Raw genomic sequence first — 24,540 nt, 5'->3', positions numbered from 1 at the left:
GATCGGGTCACTATGTCCGCATTCGGGTGGAGCAAAATACAAACACCTATTAGAACATCTAGATTTGTGTTCCCCATGGTTTCCCCAGTGCGAATGCTGGGATGATTAATCCGGAAAGGGTATAGAGTACTCCTTACCTGTTTCATCCTCAATCAGAGCATGTCCCACTTCTCAGATAACCTCATCGCTGACGGCATGTTAAATCCTAATATGCCTTCGTTTTCTATCGATTATGTTTCAATATCCCATTTATCAAGTATGTTTCTTGTTTCATTCACGGATAGACTGTTGCAAAAATAAGATGTTGACTGTATGAAGTAGACTGCACACAAAAATCAATTACCTACCCAGTTAAAGATACCGAAAAAGGCGTTCTGGCGATTCTCTTAGTAGTGAAAGAAAACTGCAGTGGAAACAGCTAATCCGTCCTCTGCGGTACCAGGAGCATGCTCGGAACGCAAAAATGGCAGGCTTATCAGACGAACACTTTTATTGACCCATAACACCACAATACTGTACAGCACAACTTTAATGTTCAACTAGAAATACTGGCTGAAATATTGTTCCATGTTAAAACAGTAACAAATCGAAAAGAGAACGTACACATTAAAAAATCTTACACGGGAGTATAATCTACTGTAAAACACTCCAGCATCGTACGGTCAGATGATGTTACTCTGAGTGAAAGTTTAATATCTGTACATACCTTATTACAACACTGCATTGGCAAGCAACTGATTTGCACTTAACGGAAGAAATCACATGGTAAAAAATATTCTGTTCTTAAGTAGGACGAAAAAAGTCTGTAATGTTATTTTGCTTAGCAGACTACAACCCTGATTTTGCCGCGATATTCCGCCAGTTCCTAATCCACAAAAATGTCTATTGGGACAGACGCAGAGCTTTGTTCGATGTACTGAAGAGCTATATCTCATTCATTTTTAACATCTGTATGTGGTACCCAATCCGTAGGTTTACGTCTTCGTTGTCGTCCTCCTCTTTCTCCTTCTCATAGGTTGTTCGAGTTACAGCGTCAATGATAAGGTAGTTATTTAATTCTGCTTCCGTTGTCGAGTCGTCAGTTACACTGATAGACACACACACATCAATGGACTCAGTCACGTTGCCAAGACGTTAAGTTGGTGCCATAATTTAGTTTTACACACTTTAATATGTAAGAGCAACACTGTCACTAATTTTGAAAACCAAATGCGTCTACAGTAATACTTACTGATCGAGTTAGAAACAATGTATTAGACACTAAAACTGATCGAACTATCGCACATAGCAACGGCCGACTGCCAACTGGTCCACATCGCTATCGATGAGTCGTCGATCGTAGTAGCGGTCCGTGTAGGTAAGCAAACACCGGAAATGGGACAGTCGAACTAAGCGGAGAATCGAAACATCTCCGGTCGAATTAGCGAGGTTCTCCTGGAAAACAAAAGAATTTTAGACCGTCCGGTAGTGTAAATTGGAATTTTCTGTCAGAAATTATGAAGAGAACGGAAGTATGGGCATCACCATCCGAGAAAAAAAGGAAGTCCATTAAAAGCAGAAAACCAAGAAGCACCTAGTCCATGAAAGGAATGCTTTAGTTCTGTGTCTTTGTTAGTTCAACGACAGTGTCAAATAACCAGTAAGGAAGTATGAGATAAAATGTTAAAACGGAAATGGCAAAAGACGACATAGAACCTCTTATACAAAGAAAGCAGTACTGTAATGTCGAAGTACAGCGATGAAGCAATCATGAAAATTGCTGAAGGCACAGTAGAAGGAAAAAAATTTCTGATACCGAGGGGAAAAAAATGGTTCAAATGGCCCTGAGCACTATGGGACTTAACATCTGAGGTCATCAGTCCCTTAGAACTTAGAACTACTTAAACCTAACTAACATAAGGATATCACACACATCCATGCCCGAGGAAGGATTGGAACTTGCGGCCTGAGGAAAAAAGATGACAAGAAACAGTTTGAAGGAAAGAAAATAACTGTTAAAATGAGCACAGACAAATTTCTTCGTTAAAAGAGAATTATGCCGGAGTGAAGAAGAATTTCCTGAAACGCTTCTCGATGACAATGTTGACAGTTTGAAGAAAACATTTCAAATATTTTAGAAAATATATTAAATACACAAGGCACAAAATTCAAGTCCACCTCAAAAAAATTAATACGGAAAGAAGTATTTGGAAAATCATTAGCGTGATGTATGTTAAGATAGGCAGGAACACTCAATTGAGCCCTGGAATGAAATGTATCACTATTACAAAAGCATGTAAAAAGAACTAAAGGTTCGATTACTGTTACATATAATCGGAAGCTAATGCTCTACGGCTGAATTATGTAATTTCAGTAGTTTTTAAATGTCGGTTGGAGGATGGATGGTAGAAACGTGTTAGAGAAGGAGGGATAGTAGGGGGTCGAGCGGGAGATGTACTAAGTGCGCGCTGATACGCGCACGCGCACACACACACACACACACACACACACACACATACACAAAAGAGAGAGAGAGAGAGAGAGTGTGTGAGAGTGAGTGAGAGTGAGTGAGAGTGAGAGTGAGGTCCGCCGTTCGCTCCTAAATAAGCATGCATTTAGCCCATTATTATTTCGTACTCTCACTTGTCATCACAAACGTCAGCCTTTTACAGCAAATACGTTCCTAATTTATAGTTATAATTCTATTGTGAAATCGCAAGAGTTAGACACTACAAACAATGTTGCTTTCAAAAGCAGTTTCACCACAAGTTGGTTGGTTGGTTTGTGGGATTAAAGGGACCAGACTGCTACGGTCATCGGTCCCTTCACCACAAGTACTTGTTTTAAAAAATGGCTGCGGGAGGACAATATCTTATAACATCCTAAAGAATCGAAACATGTTGCATTTGTTAACTTAATTTATTGGTTTAACGTATGGTATGTCTTCAGAAGTGACGAGACACGAAGTACAAAAGATACTATTACAACCGCGCGACTGCTACGGTCGCAGGTTCGAATCCTGCTTCGGGCATAGATGTGTGTGGTGTCCTTAGGTTAGGTAGGTTTCAGTAGTTCTAAGTTCTAGGGGACTGATGACCACAGATGTTAAGTCCCATAGTGGTCAGAGCCATTTGAACCATTTGATACTATTACGTTTTTGGAGAAGCTACGCAGTCGTGACTGGTAGAAAGAATTATTTTGCAGTGTACAGATCTCATATGCACCCGAATTTACGGTTGAGACTAAATTAGATATTCAGAGTTAAAAGAGGGAGAGTGAGGGAAACAGAAGTGTAGTTCTCGGACGCCGTGTAATGCTTAAGTTTAGTGTAATACACGAGCTGTCGAGAACGAAAGGCATCACTGATCTGCCGAAGGACAGCCGTTTTAAATTCTAGAGCAGAACTTCAGTGCAATCTCTGATTCGGTTTCCTCGAAACTGACATGCAGTTCATGTACGAACCGTAGGAGTCAGACTATGAAGGACAGTGCGGTAGTATACAATGATTCTGTTATTTATATATTTATTTATATCCATCAAGAAGTAATGACACTGTTCTCGTTATTTATTTATGTAGCAACTATTCCTACCAAGTCAAACACAGTATCCCGCTCCTGTTCGTCCAGGGGCAACGTCGAGAGCTCCATGGAGCTGTAAGGGTTTGATGGCGTTGTATGCTAGAAAATCCAGTGAAATTCAGAAAGTCATGCAGAGGATCGAATTTTGAACCTTGATGCAAGGGTTGGCAGTTCATCCTCAACCCATAGAAGTGTAACATATTGCGCTCAATACCTATTATTACATGGTTACAACCTTCAACACTTTCAATTGTAGTTTGGTGTCCGCACAATTTCTGGATAAACTTTCGCTCCCAGTATTTTATCCCCGTAACCTTCAGAATTTCATAGATTGTGCTCCAGACAACAATCTCAAAAGCTTTCTCTAAATTTACTAAAGCTGTAACACGTAGATATGCCTTTCCTTAACCTATCTTCTAAGGTAAGTCGTAGTGTCAGTATTGTCTTGTGTATTCGTACATTTCTCGGGTGCCCTGACTGACCTTACACGAATTCAACTACTACCCGTTGTTCCATTCCTCTCGACGTTGCCCCTGGACGAACAGGTGCGGGATACTGTGTTTGACTTGGTAGGAATAGTTGCTACATAAATAAATTCGTGTCAGTATTTTGAAACCATCATTTATTGATCTGTGTGTTTCGGTAATTGTCACACCCGTCAGCACATGCCTTGCCTGGAATTGGAATTACAACAGTCTTGTTGAGTTCCTGTGTAACAAAACTGTGTTGTTGCACCGTGTCTTATTCCCGTTTCTCCGTCTAGCTGCTTTCATTAGTCTCTTCGATTCTGAACTGCTGTATTACTTGGAATTTTCCGTGGCTGCATTCACGATATGTGTACCCTACTATATGCTCACAATTTGGCAATTTTTTAGAATTTTGTTTACGTCATTAACTTAATCCTACTGTAACATGGGTGTTAGAAAGCAGATATCAGCTCTTTTTTAATTTTCTATTTTCCAAGAAGTATGCGAAGCTTTCGAACAGAAAATAGTATGAATACAAAAGACACTGGAGTTTAGTATGTGCTCTTAAAAGAAAAGGGGATATAGAATCATCATCGGAATCTCTGAAAGAAGCTTATTCCCAAGCGCAGTAGCTGATTTAACAGGACAATAGCATGTAGGACATCTCATTGGCGAAGAACGTCGACTAATGCTACAATTCTTGAATCTGCTTCCTCGTTCCTTTTCTCTAGATCCTTTGTTGAATAGGTTCGACAGACTGTGACAGTTAAAATACGAAGTGTGGAGCATTTAAAAGACCAAGAGAATCACCTGAAATCTGAAAAAGAGTAGATTCTCTTTGTTCATTCCAGTACGTTCATCACGCTTCCTCTAAATGACAACTATCATCTCTAAGGTACCACGTGGATATTCTCCATTCAGTCCTTTATACAGGGTGATTCAGCTGCCCCCTACCGACGTCGTTTTATGCAGCCCGCAATTCTATAACTGGCCTTCAGAAACAGCGCGCGAGATTTTCATATTCTCTCGCTCGCTACTCGCAAACTATTAGTCCTACAGAAAAAATGAACAAAACGTTTTTGTGGAAACATTTTTTACTGTTATACGTAGTAGGCTGGAGTCTGAATTATTCAAGAACGAAGTATGAAAGTGACCTTCAGACATACCGCAACTACCACACTCAGCCCCGGACAAGATTTCTAGTATGTTGTACATGGCACTTCCTTCTACGACAATACAAAAGTTCGTGAGTGCACGAATTATTTCCCAGATTTGACCTTCTTTGGTCATCACTGTGTGGCCTTATTACGCCACCGGCTTAGGCGAGCACTCAGAATCGTAAAATTGACTATTGCATAAATTTTACCTAACGATTTTGTGAATTTTAATAGCACAAAGTAAACAATTACACCGCTGTATTCGCCAGGCCCTGGTTCAAATGGTTCAAATGGCTCTGAGCACTATGGGACTTAACAGCTATGGTCATCAGTCCCCTAGAACTTAGAACTACTTAAACCTAACTAACCTAAGGACATCACACAACACCCAGTCATCACGAGGCAGAGAAAATCTCTGACCCCGCCGGGAATCGAACCCGGGAACCCGGGCGCGGGGCCAGGCCTTCTGACTACGAGCCTACTATGCTTGCGAGGTTTAATTTTGGATCGGATTGTCAACGTAATTAGTTTTAGCGTAACGTCTACAAAAGACTCTTTTCTTTCATTACCATCATGGACACGTTTAAATTAATAATGTCAACGAAGTTGACTACGCTGGTGGCATAATAGTCCAATCAATAGAGACCAGAAAAAGGCTGATTAATGAGAATGGTTCCGGTAGTTGGAAACCTTCATACCGTGGTAGGAGAGAGTGCCAGGGACAACAAACCAGAAATTCGGCAGATAAGGGAAGAGTGCGGGGGCTGGAGGTACGCCTGAAGGTAACTTTCGTATTTTTTTTCTCTTAAACAACTCTAAGGACGTGGGCTCCAGCAAAAGCGCATCCCAGCAGAAAATTTAGCTACATTAAATTTCCTACAAAAAGTCCTGTTCATTTTTCCTGTAGGACTAATAGTTCACGCTTAGCGAGCGAGAGAATATGAAAATCTTGATTTTGGAAGTTCAGATACAGAATTGCGGGTCGCATAAAACGACATTGGTAGAGGCAACTGAATCATCCTATAATGTAGTGGTTCCCAAGAGACCATTACCCCTGACTGCAATGTGACATTAGCTAGTACCTCCCCCCTGCTCCCTCCCCCCTGCTCCCTCCCCCCTGCCCCCTCACCCCTGCTCCCTCCCCCCTGCTCCCTCCCCCGCCCCCCTTCCCCCTCCCCACCCATCAGCCATCTGTTGCCCCCCTCCTCCACATTATCACCGACATTAGCACCTAACCAAATTGTAGAATGAAAGACTTTCCTTGGAACGCTACCCACAACTGCTTCTCAGAAAAGAAGGCTAGCTATCCACAGGGAAGGCAGACACTTGTTATAAAACATGCTTCTCCTGCATTACGTCTCTCTACCGCGACACTTGCTTGACCTCCACACTGCAACCCCATTTAATATCAAGCAAATTAAGACGTGTGCATTATACTTACTGTTCGTAAATCACTTTATTGCTGCGCTCCTTACTTCTGAACTAGCAGGAATTGGACTACTTTAAGCTGTTAATGCTTTTTGTCTAACGACTCATAACAATAATAATGTACTTTAGCCTTTACGTAGTTACTGCTGTGTCGTGCTCTCAATTAAGTCACTTGTCTGTTTCGAAGCAAGTAATGAAGCAATTTATGGACTACTGCAGATATTATGTACAACTTGGAAAAGACATTTTCTTGAGGTATTTAGCATTTGTTACGTATGTGTCTCACTTTTATCATCAGCGATGTACGGGACAACGTACAACATACATTTGTAGTGAGAGGACTATGTGAGGAACCTCTAACCTCCACCGCATTAATGCTACAAATTGAGAAAAAGTAATTACTGATAACTTACATAATTACTATTAGAGTCTTCCAAAATTGTGACAGTAGCAATGATCTTTTGGAAATAATTTGGTTTCCTGACTGAAATAGAATCGAATCTCTTAGTTTTTACACCGCAGAAATTTCATGTAACCTTTCAGGGGGGTTAGGAACGCTGCTGTAGTGAACACAAATTCGTTCTCAAAGTAGGCGATACCGTTTCTGCAACATAGTTATTCCGCGACGTACTCCAACTTAACATCAGATGGATTAAATGGCCGAAAACACTGAGGGATGAGTAATTGAGCTTTGAAGTTTCCTTGTTCAAAATAAGGACAGCACGTTGGATAGAGTACTCCATCTGCATTTACTGCTCAACAGTGCGGTATGCAGTGGAGGGTACTTAGTACCAAAATTAGCTTCTTCCCACCCTGTACCATACGCGAAAAGAACAGTGGAAATATTAATGTTAGAATGTCTCCCAGGCACAAAAACTTTCTTCCAATAACTTTAACCCAAAGTGATGAGTAACGTGAAAACAGAACGTGAGAAACATGTTAGACAGCCAGAAGTTCCAACAATTTACACTTCAGATTCCGCAATCGTCCCACTTCCAAACGAGATTTACGAGGGTTGGAACTTTAATAGTGGCAACTATTTATTTACAGCTCGTACAAAATAGATACGTGTTTCAAAGTTTTACTGATTTTCACAGTAGTCACTAGCGTTGTGTATAACCCGTTGCCAGCTATGTGTAAGTCGTAGGATACTCTTAGCAGTGCCAGTTGTGTTGACAGTCCTAGCGGCGCGGTCTATTGCCCGACGAATTTGTAGCAGTTCTGAAGCGAATACCGTGAACTGTTTCCTTTCTGCAGGACCTGACCATCATTTTGCACTGTTACTGATTTGTTTGACTGATGGGGCTACTAAGTCCTATACCACCTACTGCACTCCCCTGACTTAAGCCCACATAAGTTAATCTCGATTTCTAAACTGAAGGAAACATTTAACAGCATTCGCTTCAGAACTGCTACAAATTCGTCGGGCAACAGACCGCGCCGCTCGAACTGTCAACACAACTGGCACTGCTAAGAGTATCCTACGATTTCCACATCGTTGGCAACTGGTTATACACAATGCTGGTGACTACTTTGAAGGTCAGTAAAACTTTGAAGCACGTATCTATTTTGTACGAGCTGTAAATAAATAGTTGCCACTATTGAAGTTCCAACCCTCGTATTTATCCCAACGATAATAGAACTCTCATTTTTCTTCGCCAATTCTCGAGTGCTTGTTCCAAGAGTTCAGAATACCTTCTTAGTACTGGCCGATTACGTTCTGGTAAACGACGTTAGTCTAGGCTAATCTGATCATTGTCCGTAGTCTACTCCCAGTCCCAATCTATACTTAGTCTACTCCATAGTCCTAGCCTAGTCTATACTTATACATTCTATTTATTTACAACATGCGCCATTACAAAATTTGTATCACCACTTCTGTGTACTATATGTGTGGAATGTAGTGTAATGCTTGTTTTGGATGATGATAATGATGATAAGATAAGGGAGAGGCTGAAACCTGGTGGCACCATATACCTACTCCTCGCGAATAGCAACAAGAGGGCCGCTGCGCATCACATTTCCATCCGGCAGACGGATCAATATCAACAACGTCACACGCCCTCACTTCATGAGGCACTGTGGAGAGGTTTGGTTGTTAACTAAGGACAGAGGCGCAAAATCTGGTGATAACGAACTTCACGCCGCCTCCTCTCCACCCCTTGCCGGCTAAATACTGCCACTCAACGTTTCCTCCACCACCAGGATTCGAACCGACTAGCCCTAGGTCGAGTGCCTTCACAAAAGCGTGCGTTAGCGACTGCGGCTACGGAGGCGGGTTATAGTCTGTGGTCTTAGTCTAGTCTATAGTACTAGTCGAGGAACGCAATGTTGGGAGTCTAGCCCCTAGCTGCAGTCAGATGAAACACACTACTGAGCTTCTCGTTTCCACCCACTGAACTGATTGTTGTTTGGTTTCTGTTTTGGCCCACGTGTAATGCTAGTAACACATCCAAGTCACTCCTGTTTTTAAAAATTTTCAGACATAGCCTCTGTGGAGCTACAGATAACAAACCTTAGAAAGGTCTTGGTCTCCTTCTGTTTATTCCTGGAGACCGATTTTGGTTCAACCATCTGCAGACCAATTGTTAAAGAGAAGAATGAAATGATTCATCCAAATATGAATGGTCGATATCTTGCATAAGGTACTAAATCAATGATGCCGACTCATACACGTCACCATGTGTTTTGGATGGCTTATCTATTTAAGCAGCTTGATTTATCCATGTACAGTTTTTAACGATCTATTCATTACTGAAGAAACAGATTTACGTTTTAGATCAGTATTTAAAAAATGCTATATCCATGTTAGATAAATATTTCTCGTAGTTAATGCTTCGTATGAAATATACAATAATCTTAATCCTGATGAGCCTTTGGGATCAGCTATTCCATCGATCTGTAATCGCTGACTTCCAGTGGCACATTGTACACTTCCTGGATGTTTTCATCTAGATCTGTCCTTCTTTGCGTTGATCGTCTCCAAGAGAAATCACTGTTTAAAAATATCCATTACAGTGCAATACACTCAACACAAAACTTTATGTAAACTTATAAACAAAACTATCCCACTGCCCAAGTTCACATTTACCTGAAGTTATTGTGCAACAAGTACCAATCTATCTACGTCAGCATTTAATCCATACTTACGAACCCATTTACGGAGTGTGGCGGTGGGAACTTATGAAGGCACTATCTTTTTTCCTCCCTTGCCGAGAGAGGTGGCGCAGTTGTTAACACACTGGACTCGCATTCCTGAGGACAATGGTTCACACCCGCGTCCGACCATCCTGATTTAGGTGTTCAATGACTTCCCTATATCGCTTAAGGCACATGGCGGGATGGTTCCTTCGAAAGGGCACGGTCTATTTCATTCACCGTCCTTCCCTAATCCGAGCTTGTGCTCCGTCGCCAATGACATCGTTGTCAACTGGTCGTCAAACACCAATATCCCCCTCCCTCCCCAATTCTTTTTCCTATCTTCACTTTTCCACTCGCGATTGGCGCGGTGAGAACAACGGATGTCGGTATACCTGTTTATAAACTCTGACTTCTGATTTTACCTTTCTGGGATTTCGAGAATCGTATGTGGGAGAAAGTAATATGTTGCCGCACTCTTCGTGGAACTTCGGCTCTGAGCAATCTCCTTGATACGCAACGCCCCCTCTCTTGCACCGTGCCGGCCGCTGTGGCCGAGCGGTTCTAGGCGCTTCAGTACGGAACCGCTCGACCGCTACGGTCACAGGTTCGAATCCTGCCTCGGACATGGATACGTGTCATGTACTTAGGTTAGTTAGGTTTAAGTAGTTCTATGTCTAGGGGACTGATGACCTCACATGTTAAGTCCCACAGTGATTAGAACCATTCGAACCATCTTGCATCGTTTGCCATTGGAATTTGTTGAGCTTCTCATAACGCTCTCTCGTTCATTAATAGATTCCGCGACGAAACGTGCCGCTCTTCGTTTGGTCTCTTCAGTCTCTTCTGCTAATACTACTTAGTAAGCTTCCCAGTCTGATGTACAATACTAAGAATAGTATAGCATAACATTTAGTTAAAAGGACATCCGCAACTGAGCGTGGCAGAATCAAATAATCAGCTGCTTCACTTGTAAATAGTTTTATTGGATCAATCGGGCTATTGTAAGCCCACCTACAGGTGTACAAGAACGTGAGGGGCATGGCCGCCGCACACCGAACACCGGCTGCGGGCAGGTGACAGCCGCACGTGAAGCCGAGGTATTCCGTATCTCGGAGTCACGTGCGGCTGTCACCTGCCCGCGGCTGGTGTTCGGTGTGCAGCGGCCATGCCCCTCACGTTCTTGTGCACCTGAAGGAGGGCTTACAATAGCCCGAAACCGGTCGTGACCGAACCAATAAAACTACACCGACGAAAAAAAATCGCAACACCAAAAGATAATTAATCTAGAGTAATGAAATTTCGGGAATACGTGTATCTAGGCAACATATTTAAGTAATTAACATTGTAAGACCACACTTTACTGAAAGCGTGAGATACGCCATTGCAAAAATGAATTGCTGGTACATCAATAACCGGTGTAACCACCAGAATATTGAACAGTGTTGTACATGTGCCAAATGTCAGTTTGTGGGATGGAGTTTCATAGCTGTTGGCCGTGGTCTGCCAAAACAGGGACGATCAATGCTTTTTGTCGACGACGCTACAGTTGTCAGATGACATCCCATATGTGCTCGACTGGAGACAGATATGGTGATCGAGCAGCCAGGGCAAAATATCGACACACTGTACAACATGTTGGGTTACAACAGCGGTACGTGGGCGAGCGTTGGAAACCAACCTCTGGAATGATGTTCGTGGAATGGCAGCACAACAGGTCGAATCACCAGACTTCTACAGTCAGGGTGCTTGGGATAACCACGAGAGCGCTCCTGCCGTCGTACGAAGTAGCACTGCACAGCATCGCTCCAGGTGTAAGTGCAGTGTGTCCAGCACGCAGACAGGCTGGTTGCAGGCCCTCAACTGGCCTCCTTCTTACCAACACGCGGCCATCACTGGCAACGAGGTAGAACCAGCTTTCATCAGGTAACACAACAGACCACCGTGCTCTCCAATGAGCTCTCGCTTGACACCACTGAAGTCGCAAATTACGATCGTTTGGGGTCAGTGGAATAACGCTACGGGGCATCTGGCTCACATCTGTCCTTGGAGTAACCGAACTATAATAGTTCGTTGTGTCTGCTGCTCAAATTGCTGCTGCAGATGAATTACGATGCGCCAGAGCCATACGCCGAACACGGCGGTCTCCCTCTTGATACTGTCACTAGGCCGTTCGGAGCTCGGTCTCCTTGCAGCTGTACATTCCCGTCAACACCGTTGCCAGCAATCATGTACAGTGCCTACATTCCTGCCAAGTCTTTCTGTAGTATCGCAGAAGGAACATCAAGGCTTCTCGTAGCCCAATTACACTACCTCGTTCCAACTCAGTGAAGTGTTGACAATGTCATCCTTGCGCCTTAAAGGCATTTTTGACTAACTCAGTTCACAGTGTTCAATCTCAAAGGTAACTAACGCTCAAGGCCGTTACATCTATATCTACACCTATACTCTGCAAAGCACTGTGTCTCTGTGACACTCTCCCATGTATTAAACAAACCTGTGACCGTTCGTGCTGTCCTTCTCTGCATGTATTCAATATTCCCTGTTAGTCCTATCTGGTACGGCTCCCAAACACCAGAGCAATATTCTATAATTGGTTGCACGAATGTCAGCAATCTCCTTTGAAGACTGATTGCACTTCCCCACGAAGTCTACCACCTGCTTTAACAACGACTGAACCTATTGATAATTCCCTTTTATATTCTTACTAATTGTTACACCAAAGTGTCTGTATGAATTGGCCAATTTCAACAGTGACTCACTGATATTACACTCATAGAATACTAAGGTTTTTCGTTTTGTGAAATGCAAAACTTTACGTTTCTGAACATTTTGAGCAAGTTGCCAATCTCTGCACCACATTGAAATCTTATCGAGATCTTACTGAATATTTATGCAACTTCTTTCAGATCGTACTTCATTATAGATAACTGTAACATCTGCAAAAAGCCTGATTTTTTACTATTATTATTGCCTGCAATGTCATTAATATACTAAGTGAACACACTTCCCTGGGGTACACCTGAAGTTACTTGTAAAACTCACAATGACTCTCCAACCAAGATAACATGCTGTGTCCTTCCTACAAAAGGTACTCAATCCAGTCACAAATTTCCCTTGATACCCTATATGATCACACTTTTGACAGTAAGCGTAGGTGCGGCACTTTGTCAAATGCTTTTCGGAAATCAAGAAACACTGCATCTACCTGGTTACCTTGATCTAAAGCTTTCACTATGTCATCTGAGAAAAGTGCGAGTTCTGTTTCACACGATCGATGTTATCGATATCCTTGCTGATTGGCATCGATGAGATCATTCTGTTGACGATAACACATTACGTTTGAGATCAGACTGTGTTCTAAGATTCTACAGCAAATCGATGTCAAGGTTGTTGGACGGTAGTTTTGTGGATCACTTCCACTACTCTTCTTGCAGACAGGTGTGACCTGGGCCTTTTTCCAAGATATGGGCGCGTTTTTTTGTTCCAGAGATCTCCGAAAGATTATAGTCAGAAGAGGGGCTAACTCGGCCGCAAATTCAGTATAGAATCTGACAGGGATTCCATCGGGGCCTGAAGCTAAGTTCAGTTTTAACGATTTCGTCGGCTTTCCAACACCACTGACACTAATACTTGCTTCATTCATATTGTAAGTGGTACAAGAAATAAATTGAAGCAACTCTCCTGGGTTTTCCCTTGTAAAGGAACATTTGAAAATACACTTAAATATTTCAGCATTTGCTTCGCTACCATCAACTGCAGTTCCTGTCTCATTCGCTGGAGACTGGACACTAACATTGGTGCCATTAACAGACTACCCTACATGATTACCCTGCTATTAACAATAAAGTGCCTGGCAGAGGGTTCAATGAACCATCTTCAAGCTGTCTCTCTACCGTTCCACTCTCGAACGGCGCGTGGGAAAAACGAGCACTTCAATTTTTCTGTGTGAACCCTGATTTCTCTTATTTTATCGTGATCATCATTCCTAACAGAATGTTTTCGCAATCGGAGGAGAAAACTGGTGATTGAAATTTCATGAGAAGATCCCGTCGCAAAGAAAATCGCCTATGTTTTAATGATTGCCACTCCAATTCATGTATCATGTCTGTGACACTATCTCCCCTATTTCGCGATAATACAAAACGAGCTGCCCTTCTTTGAACTTCTTCGATGTCATCCGTCAGTACCACCTGATGTGGATCCCACACCGCACAGCAATACTCCAGAATAGGGCGGACAAGCTTGGTGAAAGCAGTCTCTTTAGTAGACCTGTTGCACCTTGTAAGTGTTCTGACAATGAAGCGCATTCTTTGGTTTGCTCTACCCACAACATTATCTATGTGATCTTTCCAATTTAGGTTATTTGTAATTGTGGTCCCTAAGTATTTAGTTGAATTTACAGCCTTCAAATTTGTGTGACTTGTCGCGTAAAGCAAATTTAGTGGCTTTCTTTTAGCACTCACGTGAATAACTTCATACGTTTCTTTATTCAGGGTCAATTGCCACTTTTCGGACCATACAGACATCCTATCTAAATCATTTTGCAATTCGTTTTAATCATCTGATGACTTTACAAGATGGTAAATGACAGCATCATGTGCAAACAATCTAAGACGGCTACTCAAATTGCCTCCTATGTCGTTAATATACACTCCTGGAAATTGAAATAAGAACACCGTGAATTCATTGTCCCAGGAAGGGGAAACTTTATTGACACATTCCTGGGGTCAGATACATCACATGATCACACTGACAGAACCACAGGCACATAGACACAGGCAACAGAGCATGCACAATGTCGGCACTAGTACAGTGTATATCCACCTTTCGCAGCAATGCAGGCTGCTATTCTCCCATGGAGACGATCGTAGAGATGCTGGATGTAGTCCTGTGGAACGGCTTGCCATGCCATTTCCACCTGGCGCCTCAGTTGGACCAGCGTTCGTGCTGGACGTGCAGCCCGCGTGAGACGACGCTTCATCCAGTCCCAAACATGCTCAATGGGGGACAGATCCGGAGATCTTGCTGGCCAGGGTAGTTGACTTACACCTTCTAGAGCACGTTGGGTGGCACGGGATACATGCGGACGTGCATTGTCCTGTTGGAACAGCAAGTGCCCTTGCCGGTCTAGGAATGGTAGAACGATGGGTACGATGACGGTTTGGATGTACCGTGCACTATTCAGTGTCCCCTCGACGATCACCAGTGGTGTACGGCCAGTGTAGGAGATCGCTCCCCACACCATGATGCCGGGTGTTGGCCCTGTGTGCCTCGGTCGTATGCAGTCCTGATTGTGGCGCTCACCTGCACGGCGCCAAACGCGCATACGACCATCATTGGCACCAAGGCAGAAGCGACTCTCATCGCTGAAGACGACACGTCTCCATTCGTCCCTCCATTCACGCCTGTCGCGACACCACTGGAGGCGGGCTGCACGATGTTGGGGCGTGAGCGGAAGACGGCCTAACGGTGTGCGGGACCGTAGCCCAGCTTCATGGAGACGGTTGCGAATGGTCCTCGCCGATACCCCAGGAGCAACAGTGTCCCTAATTTGGTGGGAAGTGGCGGTGCGGTCCCCTACGGCACTGCGTAGGATCCTACGGTCTTGGCGTGCATCCGTGCGTCGCTGCGGTCCGGTCCCAGGTCGACGGGCACGTGCACCTTCCGCCGACCACTGGCGACAACATCGATGTACTGTGGAGACCTCACGCCCCACGTGTTGAGCAATTCGGCGGTACGTCCACCCGGCCTCCCGCATGCCCACTATACGCCCTCGCTCAAAGTCCGTCAACTGCACATACGGTTCACGTCCACGCTGTCGCGGCATTCTACCAGTGTTAAAGACTGCGATGGAGCTCCGTATGCCACGGCAAACTGGCTGACACTGACGGCGGCGGTGCACAAATGCTGCGCAGCTAGCGCCATTCGACGGCCAACACCGCGGTTCCTGGTGTGTCCGCTGTGCCGTGCGTGTGATCATTGCTTGTACAGCCCTCTCGCAGTGTCCGGAGCAAGTATGGTGGGTCTGACACACCGGTGTCAATGTGTTCTTTTTTCCATTTCCAGGAGTGTAGATCAGGAACAATAGAGGGCCTTGGGGAACGCCAGATATTACTTCTGTTTTACTCGATGACTTTCCGTCTGTTACTACGAACTGTGACCTTTCTGATAGGAAATTAGGAATCCAGTCGCACAACTGAGGCGACATTCCATAAGCACGCAGTTTGGTTAGAAGACGCTTATGAAGAACGGTGTCGAAAGCCTTGTGGAATCTAAAAATATGGAATCAATTTGAAATCCCCTGTCGATAGCACTCATTACCCCCCCCCCCTCCCCCCCCCCAGGGAGCTCGCCACTTTTTGGCAGGTTCGTGCTTGGCTACCACAGGGCCCCAGCCTTTGCAGCATCTTTTCCTTCTGAGCTGCTTTGGTATTTCCCCCCCCCCCCCCCCTATCTTGGGGAACATGTCTTGGGCGCTGTTAGGAATGTTCCGCGTTGTCTGTCGCTGGCATAAGAACAGTCTCACCACTGTTTCTCGTTCCCTTTTCCTTTCGTTGTTTCCCTTTTCCTCTTGCTCCTCCTCTTGGGCGTTTGAGGTTCCTTTTTTTCTTCTTCCCTATGTGCTTTCCTGACTACCGGCTAACGCGTCTGACGCGTAACAGGTGACTGGAAAACACGTAATTCCCAGCCCCGGGTCGACAGTTATTGTTCTCATGTATCCGCTGGTACGAGCCAGGCCCAGCGGGGGGTGATTGCCCGAGCTGCTACCTTACCAAATTGACTGACCTCTGTCAGGTGTTCGGGAGGTGCGACTTGAGGTGTGAACAGTCACCTAAGGTGGGTGCGCCCACTTGTGAAGGGGGCCCCCAGTGGGAAGGAGTGCACTAATGGAGACGCTGACAATCCTGGGGGATTTTATCACAACGAGCCAATCATGTGCACAATCAACGTCTACAAAACTTAAACGGAATGGGGCTAACGATCGAAGACCTTTCCAGCTGCACCGTGGTTCCTCGTGTTTTCACATACTGAAGACAGTCAGTCCTTCGCAACAGTAAATCTGTTTATTATTCAGAAAGGTGTTGATGCCATTACTGGTCCTGTGAAATCCTGCTCTCGTTTATGGGATGGCACTTTGCTTTTGGAGACTACTTCTGATTCTCAAGCCCAAGAGCTGCTTGCTGACTCACTTCCACAGCTATCCTGTTCGTGTCGAGGCCCATAGGACTCTGAATTCTTTGTGTGGTGTTATTTACACTAGGCTGCTCGACAGTCTCACCGCGGCCGAAATCCAATCTTACCTCTCTGATCAGGATGTCACTCTCATCCATCAGGTGATCAAAGAGGTAGATTCCTCCTTAGTGCCCACCCGCTCTCTTTATCACCTTTGATAGAGTGGCGCTTCCGCCCAAGGTCCAAGCAGGCTATGAAATTATCACAGTCCGACTGTACATTCCGAACCCTATGCACTGCTACCAGCGTCATCGTTTCAACCACACTAGAACGTCTTGTCGATACCCAACCAAACGTTTAACCTGTGGTAGGGATGAGCGTGAGAGCGATTCTCTGCCTCCTCCTCCCCGCTGTATCAACTGCAATGGCGACCATGCCACCTCCTCTCGCGATTGTCCCATGTATCTCGATGAGCGGGCTGTCCAGGAGACAGGGTAAAGGAAAAAGAGCGTTACCCAGTCGCTCGCAGGTTACTGGCTAGTCGCAAACCCTGCGTTCTCCTGTCTGGCACTTAGAGTTCTGTTCTTGTTACCTCTCGCTCCATGAAGGACATGGCCAAACAGAGATGCGACCTCAGATTCAGCTCTGAGGTTGTGAAATCGCCCAATGTCAAGGTAGTATCGCCATCCACCCGCCTAGCAGTGCAACGAGCCATCAAACTCTCGCCTCAAGGGGCGAAGCCACCAGCTAGATAACTGGTAGGCCGGGAAGGACAGGAGGAGTACTCCCATGAAGACTTCCTACGTCCCTTCAGCCAAGCAACACCTGAGTCTTCCTCTGCTAACCAGGAAGACTCGAAGAAGTCCAACAAAGGCAAACGGTCTTCTCCTTCGACGACCTTAAGATCATCTTCGATGGTGTTGCCATGTCATACCTTAGCCCAGCCGGCCTCTTTGTCGCCCGTGCTCACTACCAACCTTTTTTCTGCGCTCGACTAAACAGACCGACAGCACAAGCAAGCCGATACTTATGTGGACCTCATGGAGCAGGATCCTCCTGCTTCTGTGCCCTGTAGCAGCGAGTCTTCACAGGCTGTCACTCGGCAGCTGTCGAGATGACACCTCTCCATATTTTCCTCATCATGACTCTACTCCAATGGAAGGTTCGCGTCCTTCAGTCCCACAAAGAGTATTTATGGCTCCTTTTACCATCGCAGCTCCCCGTAGTACTCTGCCTTCAGGAAACAAAATTGGGTCCTCACGACTGCTTTGAGCTTTCACATTTCTTTTCGGTTCGTTTTGACCTTCACCATGATGTCGGCATTTCATCTCATGGGAGCATCATGCTGCTCATACAGGATGACATTCATAGTCAACCCATCTCCCTGACTACCCATCTTCAAGGCTTTGCAGATCGCCTTTTCCTTACTCACCTGACTTTTTCCCTCTGTACCATTTATGTCCCCCCCGTCATTTGATGTCATCATGATACACTTCCTTCAGCTTATGGGGTAGCTACCTCCCCACTTCTGCTACTCGGTGACTTTAATACACATCATCCCAGAATCTATCAGAGAGATGCCCTCTTGGCTGATCTTCTTAATCAACTCAACCGCTTCTGTCTTAACACTTGAGCACCCACATTCCTTTAGGACTCCTCGCACACCTATTGCCATTTAGATTTATCTTTCTGCAATGCCCAGCTTGCCCATCGTCTTAAGTGACCTGTTCTTTCTGACACCTTCTCGAGCGACCATTTCGCATGTGGTATCGGTTTGCTGTCTCCTACCCCACCTGCATGCACACACAAATGGCAGCATACTAAGGCTGACTGGCAACGTTACTCCTCCATGGCGACCTTCGAAGATTTCCCCAGTTGTGATGACCAGGTGGAATATATCACAAACTTTACCCTTATTGCTGCAGAACGTTCCATTCCTCGCACTTCCTCTTTACCACGCCGTGTCCCAGTCCCTTTGTGGACTGAGGCACGCAGCGACGCAATTCGTGCACCGAGACGTGCTCTCCGCGTCTCTAAGCACCATCCTACGATGGCAAACTACATTCATTATAAACAGATCCGAGCAAAATGTCGTCGCGTTCTTTGAGATAGCAAAAAAACTAGCTGGATTTCATTCGTTAGTTCTTTTAACATTCCAACCCTCCTTCCTCTGTCATGTGGACCAACCTCCGAAGGCTCTCTGGGATCCATTCGCCAATTTCCACCCTGGCAGTAGTAGACGATGTTATTGTGGACCCTACTGCTATATCCAACACCTTGGGCCGCCATTTTGTGAACATTTCGAGCTCTTCCCATTATCACCCTGCCTTCGTCCATCGGAAACGAGCGGAGAAGGCTCTGGCGACACTCTTCTCTTCTCAAAATAGTGAGAGGTGCTATGAGGAAGCTAGATCATGCTCCCAGTTTATCCCGATCCTCCGACCCAGGGCCAGACACTGTCCACATTCAGATGTTGTAGCACCTTTCTCTTGTGGGCAAGCACTTTCTGCTTAATACGTACAACCGCATCTGGCCAGACGGCACATTTCCCAGACGCTGGCTGAAGCCACCATCATACCCATACCCAGGTAAGGACAAAAACTTTCCTTCTAGCTACAGCCCAATCTCTCTCGCCAGCTGTTTCTGCAAGGTAATGGAACATACGATTCATGCCCGGCTTGTATGGTGGCTCAGGTGTCGCAATTTACTAACAACTGCACAGTGGATTTCGAGAGCGGCGTTCTGCAGTTGACCATCTCGTTACTTTGTCCACACATGTCATGAATGGTTTTCTGCCAAAATCCCGGACAGTGGCCATGTTTTTCGATTTCGAGAAGGTCTATGACACCTGCTGGAGAAATAGTAACCTCCGAACTCTTTACACATGGGGTTTCTGTGGCCGCTTGCCCCGTTTCCTTTGGGCATTTTTAAAAAGATGGAGTTTTCAAGGTGCGTGTAGGTTCTGCCTTGTCGGACACCTTTGTCCAGGAAAACGGTGTGCCTCAGAGTTCCGTCCTGAGCGTCGTCCTCTTTGCTATCGCCATTAACCCTATATGGCAGGTCTCCCGACGGGCGTCACCAGCTTCCTTTCTGTTGACGATTGTGCCATCTACTGCAGTTCTACACGGACTTGTCCCACTGAGTGACGGCTTCAGCGATGTTTTGATTGTCTTTACTCCTGGAGCACCAACAATGACTTTCGTTTCCCCACTGGGAAAACCGTCTGTATGAATTTCTGGGTTTCTCCCACAATCTTTACATCTTGTGCCTGTTGCTCTTCCGTTAGTTGAAACTACAAAATTCCTGAGGCTCATGTTCGATATGAAACTCTTGGTCCTCCCATGTGTGTTACCTGGCACCCCACTGTACGCGGTCCCTCAATGTGCAAAGTGTACTCAATGGTACTTCCTGCGGTGCAGATCGAACCACCCGCCTCCATTTGTACTGTTCCCTTGTCCGTTCGAAACCAGACTATGGGTACTTTGTTTATGTTTCTGCGCATCTGTCCCTCTTACGCCGTCTCAACGCTATCCATCATTGTGGCATCCGTTTGGTCACTGGTGCCTTTTACTCTAGCCCGGTTGAGAGTCTGTATGCTGAAGCTGTTGAACTACCATTGTCCTACCTCAGTGACTTTCTCCTCCTCAGCAGCTATGCTATGTGGCCCACCCCTCATATACCTCCTCCTTCGATGATTCTTTTGATCGCCAGTATGGGGCGCATCCCTCTTCTCTGTTACCTCCTCGAGTCTACTTTTGGCATTTTCTCCAGGGCTCAACTTCACACTCCCTGCAACTTTCCCGGTTTGTGTGAACCCTTACCACCTTGGCCTCATGCGGCGGCCCATGTTAACCTTGGCCTTCATTCGCTTCCTAAGTTCACTACTCCAGCCTTACTCAATCGCCTTCAGTTTCACGACCTTAGCATGGAACTTCAAGACAGTATTTTTGTGTACAGTGATGGCTTTTGGACTATCCGTGGTGTCGGGTGTATCTATATTGGCTCCCACATTTTTCGATATCAGCTTTCGGCACACTGCCCAGTATTTACAGTCGAGCTCTTCGCCCTGTATGATGCCACGGAGTACATCTGGCGACACAGACTTCTCAACTTTGTCCTCTGCTCAGACTCTCTCCGCCCTTCAAAGTCTATGTGCTCTGTACTCCGCCCATCCCATAGTGCAACGGTTCCAGGAAAACTGTCACTTGCTCACTCTTGGTGGAGCCACTGTGATGTTTGTGTGGGTTTCTGGTCATGTCGGTCTGTCAGGAAGCGATACTGCTGGCGCTGCTGCCAAGGCTGCAGTCCTCATACCTCAGCCCACTAGTTCCCATATTCCCTCTAATGATTTTCGTGTTGCCATCTGTCAGGAGGTGGTGTCTCTTTGGTATCGCCACTGGACCTCCCTACATGGGAATAAGCTCCAGATTATTAAGCCTCTCCCAGCAGCTTGGACGACGTCCACTCAGCCCTCCCGCTGGGAGGAGGTCGTTCTAACTAGGTTCCGTATGGGGTACTGCCTTTCTAGACATCGTCATTTGATCAGTGGCGCTCCCCCAGCAATTTGTACACATTGAACCAAAGTTTTAACTGTCTGCCGCATTCCTGATGGAATGCCGATTTTTTAACCGTTTATGATCCTGCTAGGGGTTTTCCATCTGAGTTATCGGCCGTTTTAGCAAATGACGCGCGGGCTGTCGACCGCGTTTTACTTTTTATCCATCAAAGCAATATGGCGACGGCCATTTAATTTTTAGTTTTGGGCCTCCGTTTCTGTATGACGTCTTTTGTAGCCCTTTCGCCACATCCATGTTTTTAGCTGGCTTCTCTTACGTGAGTTGGGACTGAAGTATAGTCGTTTTTTAACTCCTCTCTGTCTTCGTGTTCCATAGTTGTTGCGTATGACCCCAGTTGTTTTTGCACCATAAAACAAAACAAAACAAACACAAATTGCTCGCTTGACAGCCAAACGCGTTTCATTCAGTATCTCTCTGTCTGTAGTCGTACGCTTTGTTTTATACTTATTATGCAGTAATCTTTCTTTCTTTAGAAGTTTATTTATAGTGACAGTATACCGTGAAGGTTCCCTCTCATTATGAACTGTTATACTTGGTACATATTTGTCCATTGCATAGTCAACTATTCTTTTAAACTTTAGCAAGAATTCCTTTACGTGCTCCTGCCCAGTGCTGAAAGTTTGAGGTTCCTCATTGAAATACAACGCTACTGATTTTATATCTGGTTTACTGAACATATACAGGGTGTCCCATTTAGCTTGACCACGCTAAATAACTGTTTGTGCAGATTATGTTACAAAATGTTTCAAGCAAATGTTCTTCAGCCGTCAGGGGGACATCAATCAGCATGATTGCCTTCGTTGTAGCTTTGTTTTACACAAAGATATGAAGAGCGGTATGACTTTTTTGAATGGCACCCTGTATTTTTTATTCGGTAATTCATTTCCTCTACCTATTCAAAAATGCATCGCAGTGTACCATCCACTGAAGCACAACGTTATTAATTACCTAACACAACACTGACTTTAAGCCCGGAATCACAAACTCGTCCACTTGCTGGAGTTGTCAGAAAACAAATGAAAATCAAGTAAAAACATAACACAAAATTGACTTTGACTCTCCTGTACCATTGCCCAGGAGTAGAAAATTCAAAGGTGCTCAAAGTGGTGACACTGGACACAGATACACTGGTGCACCCCTTGAATGAAAGAATTATTTACTGCTTCCAGTGTTGCCTGGTGAAAAGAATTACAAGCAAGCACGACACGTTCCTGCATGTCCTTTGGAATTGTTGGAATATCGCGACAGGAAATGTCTTTAATGCATCCCCAAACAAAAAAGGCCAGAGTATTTAAATCATGAGTCCTAAAAGGCCAAGTATCTGTTTCTCCCTGATCAATCCATCGGGCAGGATACCTTTGGTTCAGAACATGACGTACACGCAAGACATTATGTGCTGGACATCGATCGTGTTGATATGACCTAAGCATTCTGGTTCTTAGCGGCACTTTATCCAGAAGAGGACGAAGAATTCGTCTGAGGAAGTTCGCATACGCTGTGTCGTTTAGACTACCATTGATGAAATAAGGGCCAATAACTGCAGTACCAAGCATCCCACACCAGACGCTAACTGTCCATTGACGCTGATGTTCCAACTGTCTAAGCCATCGTGGGTTATCGCTGGACCAATAATGCATGTCCCTTGTATTTACCTGTCCTTTGTCTGAGAAGGTACATTCATCGGTAAACAGAACATTGGAGAAGTAGTTCGGGTTGGCGAGGATTCACTATTGTGCGCACTGACAGAACTGTGAACGATTCTGGAAATCATTCCCGTACAATTCTTGCTGTTGGTGTACATGGTAAGGATGGAACCGGTGACGTGTAAGAATACGGTGTACACTGGTTTTAGGAACGCCGGTCTCGTGTTCAAGCTGTCGTGTGCTCACATGTGGATTCATAGCAACGGAAGCGAAACAGTAACTTAGGCAGCTTCGTCTGTGCGAGTGCTACGACGACTGCGTTGTCGTGGGTTGAAACTTCCCGTTTCCTGAAGCGTCGCAACAACACGAGAAAACATCTTTCGGATAGGTGGGTTCTAATCAGCATATCGCTCTCTGTACAGTTCCGCTGCCTGCGTAGCATTTCGCCTACCTTCAACAACAACAACAACAACAACAACAACAATAATAATAAAAGAAACGTTACGTCGATGCAATTTGTAGGAAGGACAGCCTTTACCGTGTGTCTACTCTACACAAAGGTATTGAAAAGGCCTAAACTACTGTACTAAATGTACCCGTACACAAGAAAACAGTATTGCAAATTACTGTTCTGTTAACTTACATTCTCCATAGATGAGTAGCATTTCTACTTTCTCTTCGTTGCCGTACATTCTACTCACACACACCTCTTCAATTGACGGTAGTTGACGGAATGACGGATGTGCATTCTACTTATGTTTACATTTGTCCTCTGTCAACATCAGCACGTGGATGTGTTCCATTACCCTGAGTACCTGCACTAAGCGCTGGGAGCGTCAACGTCAATGTTGTATTATGTAATTAATAACGGTTTGTTTCAGTGCTTCGTACACTGTGATAATTTTTGAATATGTCTTTAGGAGAGGAAATGAATTACCTCATAAAAAATACAAGGTGCCATTTACAAAAGTCATACCGCTGTTCACGTCTTTGTAAAAAAACAAAGCTACAGTGAAGGCAGTCATGATGATTGATGCCCCCTGACGTCTAAAGAACATTTGCTTCAAACATATTGTAATTTGCATGTGGACAAACAGTTATTTAGGGTGGTCGAGATAAATGGGACACCCTGTATATTTCTTTCTGTTTGTTTTACTTGTCCTTCGTATTTTGTAATCATTATTGCCATTACCTCGTCATGATCACTGATACCAGTTTCGACGTGAACCTCCTCAAAGAGGTCAGGTCTGTTTGTTGCCATTAGATCCAATACGTTTCCATCATGAGTAGCCTTTCTATCTATCTGTCCTAAGTAGTTTTCAGAGAAGCTATTTTGTAGTGTTTCACAGGATGTTTTACCATGCTCAACACTAACAAAACCGTAATTTTCCCAATCG

The sequence above is a fragment of the Schistocerca cancellata genome, chromosome 1, assembly GCF_023864275.1.
Source record: "Schistocerca cancellata isolate TAMUIC-IGC-003103 chromosome 1, iqSchCanc2.1, whole genome shotgun sequence".
NCBI classification, from domain to species: domain Eukaryota; kingdom Metazoa; phylum Arthropoda; class Insecta; order Orthoptera; family Acrididae; genus Schistocerca; species Schistocerca cancellata.
This window is presented reverse-complemented; position numbering follows the sequence as displayed.